General features: G+C 58.5%; 1 protein-coding gene across 1 annotated transcript in view; it reads right to left on the bottom strand.

Moving 5' to 3' along the window:
* Nucleotides 1-585, bottom strand: part of SPIN1 (spindlin 1) — a 74,279-nt gene extending 73,694 nt beyond the window's left edge. Inside the window, exon 1 of the mRNA XM_049639821.1 lies at nucleotides 504-585. The gene's annotated coding sequence lies outside the window, so the exon portion shown is untranslated. The remainder of the gene's footprint in view (nucleotides 1-503) is intronic.
* Between the last annotated feature and the right edge of the window lie 3,564 nt (nucleotides 586-4,149).

Below are 4,149 nucleotides of genomic sequence, written 5' to 3'. Positions count from 1 at the left end.
CGCCGACTGCGCCGGCCGCGCCGCCCGGCCCCGGCCCAACGGGCCGCACTGCGCAGGCGCCGCAGACGGCGGGCGGGGTCTGGCGGCAGGGCGGAGCCTAGAGGGCCTCGGGGCGCGGCCTGGAGCCCCGAGCGGATCGGGGGCAGCTCACCTGCAGGCGGGGCGGGGCCTGGCGCTGCAGCGGTACACGGCCTGGGAGTCGGGCTAGGCGGGAGGCGGGACTGGGCCTGGTGCGACTCACCAGGCCGCGAGGCGGGGAAGAGGCGGGACGGAGCGCGACAGGGCCTGGCGGCTGGGTGGAGCCCGGCGGGCGGCGGGCGGGGCCTGGGGCTGCTCACCTGGCGGCGGGTAGGGCGGGCCAGACGAAGCTGGACCTGGCCCGGCGGCCGGGCGGGGAATGGCGCCACTTACCCGGCGGTCGGGCGGATGCGAAGGGACGGCGCGGGACGGGGCCTGGGGGCCGGGAGGGGCCCAGCGACCGGGCAGGGCTGGGAACTGCTCACCTGGCGGCGGGGCTGGTGCGGCTCTCACGGGCCTAGTGGGCGATGGGGCCTGGCGCCGCTCACCTGGCAGCTGGGCGGGCGGGACGGAGCAGGGCGGGCCCGACGCCTCTTTCTCCGGGTGGCGGCGTGGGCGGCCGGGGCGGGGCCGGGCGGGGCTCTCACCTGGTGGCGCCGGGGGCAGCTGGGCGGGGCCCCGGGGTGGGCGCGCGGGGCCGGCCCCCAGGTGTGCGCGGGGAAGGGGCGGTGTTCGGGGCGTCGAGCCCCGGGAGCCTGGGGCGCCAGGGCTCGCGCCGGAAGTCAGGCATCCTGGGAAGTTTCGTTTTCGTTCAGTGGGAGGACTTTCGCGGATGGACCTGCCCTCCTCATTCTTGGATCTAAGCAGTAAGTCGTCCTGCAGCGAGCACGCCGCCCGGGTGGATGAGGCCGGGTACGGTGGTAGGGGCGTCCGCGGGCTGAGCCGTGGCTACGTTGACACTGGCCACACGCCGGGTAGGGCGCCAGCCCCAGCCCGGCCCGTTCCCCGTGCGCGGACCCGCGGCCGCACTGCGCCGCCGCCGGGCCTCGCCCACCCACCTGCCCTGCCGGGAGGCGGAGGGACGCTCTGCGGACCCGGGTCCCGTTCGGACCAGAACCGGTTCTCGCCCACCCACCTTCTTCGCCGGGCGAGGGAGGGGCGCCCTGCGGACCCGGGTCCCGGTCCGACCAGACCCGGGCCTCGCCCACCCACCTCTGTCCCGCCGGGGACGGGGGGGGAGGAACCCGGGCCTTGTCCACCCACCTGTGACCTTGAGAACCCAGCCCCCGCCACACACAAGAGAAGTAGCCTAGCTGTCCTCCGAAATTGGGAACCAGGCGTTCCCAAGGTCGCTCGAGAACTCGTTTGACTTGTTTTACCCAAGATGCCCTTTGAGTGTTTTGTTGTTTGTTTGCGGGAGCATGGGGAGAGGAAGGAAAAGAGAAACAGTTTTGACTCCTGATGAGATGAGTGCAGGAGCTGAATACTGGGTCTCAACCCCCACCTCCGCACTCCACCCTGGAGCTCTGTGCGCACAGCCCTCCACTCTCCGGAGCTCTCCCCTCCCCCACCCCGGCCGCCCACTAGCGAGGTGTCTTCGAGCAGGGAGCAGGGCACAGAGGGGACTTGGTTCCTCGAGCGCAAACGGACAGCCACCTCGTAGTAAACCGCCTCACGGACTGCTGTCAGGTCGGATGACAGGACTTTTGGAGAACACACTAGGCTCTCACGTGCGGCGCAGCGAGCTGCTAGTTAGCAATGCCCTCTGGGATTTTACTGGCACCTTCTTCTTTCCTCTCAAATAAGACTGATATGTGCCTGCTCAAGCAATTAAAGCTCATCTCAGGTGACACACTTGGCGAGCACAGGGAGTTCACAGGCCAACTAGAGGGCCAGTTTAGACACAAATACGGAAGCGTGTCGCTGTGCTCACCAGTGGGGATGTGTTGAAGGGTTGATGCTTTCACTTGTGTTTCACGTGCATGGAGCACATCAGGAGCCCAGAGGAGCGGGAAAGAGGCAGGTGCGGAAGAGTCCACTGGTTGGAACACTGCAGTGGCATCCCCTGGGTTTCTCCACCTTGCCACTATGGACATCTGAGGCTGAGTAATTCTTTTTTAAAGAGGATGTTTGGCAGCGTCCCTGGCCTCTACTGACCAGATGCCCTGAGCACACACCTTCCCCAACATTTTGACAACCAGAAATGTCTCCAGGCAAAGCTAAATGTGTCAGCCCATCCCCTCCCTCCTGGAGAAGTCCTGGCTTAAATTTTGCCTCTAGCGATGGTCACTGGGAGCTATCGACAATGCACAGGCCAGGGAGGTGAGCCACCCTATGTCAGCTAGGGTGGCACTTCCAAGGGACGCAACCACCATTCCTGCCAGAAGTATCTCACCCCCGCCCCTCAGAAGCCTTGCTCATTAGCATGCTGAATGTCAAAAATTACACCCAATTAAATCTGCCAAAAATATTGGGAGAAAACGAGAAAAGCTGGGGAATCAGGCCAGACACGGGAGACTGCAACCAAACCCATCACATGACCCTCGAACCTACACTACTTTGAAGGAGAGAAGCAACCAAAGAGATGAGGGGAACAGTTGGAAGATTTTACATATGGAATGTATTTCAGAGTATAATTGAATTATCCTTAATGTGTCAGTGTGACGATGTCTGTCACGAGAATGCCCTTGTCCTTAGGAGGTTTGTCTTGGATTATTTGAAAAATCAAGAGTCCTAGTGGCCACAACTTTCAGATGGTTCAGAAATATATGTATTTTACAGAGAGATAAAGCAAATGTAACAAAAATGCTAACATTTTGTGATGAGTGTGTGTGGTTCATTGACCAATGCAAACGAGTCTGGAAAACTGAAATTTTTCAAAATAACAGGTTGGAAAAGTTGGGCGGAGCCCCAGTTATCGCATGAATCTCTAGGGTGCTAAGTAAGCATCCCCTGCTGTCTTCCAGCTCATTTCCAAGCATTTCCAGAAACTTAAATATAGAGCTAGTTTCTGCAAGTTTCCCAACCACACTTGACTTCTGGAGATTAGGTCAGAAAAGCCTACATGTATTTTTCCTCCTGCGGGAACTTTATTTCTGGCAAGTATCAATTGGCATGTTAACCGTTCCAAACCTCTACGAGGCGTATGTCTCTTAATATTGAGTCCCTGGGCTCCCACTTGGGGAGAAGGGAATTTCTGCCCCAGAGATGAGCACATTTGTGGTGGGAGAGTGGGGTGAGCTCAGACCCACAGTGGACCTTGATGTATTGGTGTACTTACCCCGCTGACATTGATGTGATCGTTGGAAACCAGTCTTCAGAAGCTTTTTCAGAGTAGTTACGTTTATCATAAAATAATCCAATTCTTGAACACGGCAAAAAGTATTCTAAACGCATCATGCATACTACACACAGGAATAATTCTCTATTCGTGTAACTAGGTGGATGAGTTTGACAGTCTGCTAGTTACCTTGTAGGTAAGGATGCTCTCTCACCATTGGCCACCTGGGTCACCTCCTCCAATTGACCCAATGCCCTGCTACTCCCAGACTGTGGGGGCCGAGGCTGATGAACTGGGAACATTCAGGGTTCTTCCATGTCTAACACATCAGTCCTTAAGATCAGAGCTCCTGCTGGCCCTGCCACTCCCACCTGTGGCTACAGGTTTATGGCTACACTAATTAGGCAGCCTTGTGTGAATCCTGATGAGGTGGTGGCCTGGCCAGGACAGAGGCATCTGTTCTCCAATGGTCCTGATAAGGCACTGGGGCTAGATCTCTGACCAAAAGCCACGTTAATATACACCCTGCAGAGGTCTAGGGCTGTCATCCAGTGCAGAGGTGACCAGAGCCTGTAGACACGGTCAGCAGTGGGACCAGAAAGAAGGGACAGTACGTTCGAGTCCACAAGAATATGCTCGGTGGAGGGAATCTCGCATGGCTCTAGGGAAATGTTTGCTGAAAGAGTGACCCCAGGAGAAACCTCAGGAGCACAGGTCAGCCGTCTGGTCAACTGTGCAGCTTCCTCCCTGGTTGGCTCCTGCCTCCCTCCAGGTCATTTTCTACACTGCAGGCAAAGAAATGCTTTCAGGTGTCTCCTCAGAAGCCTCCCATGACCACCTGCACAAGTGGG

The sequence above is a fragment of the Panthera uncia genome, chromosome D4 (genome assembly GCF_023721935.1).
Source record: "Panthera uncia isolate 11264 chromosome D4, Puncia_PCG_1.0, whole genome shotgun sequence".
In the NCBI taxonomy this organism is placed as follows: domain Eukaryota; kingdom Metazoa; phylum Chordata; class Mammalia; order Carnivora; family Felidae; genus Panthera; species Panthera uncia.
This window is presented reverse-complemented; position numbering and strand designations above follow the sequence as displayed.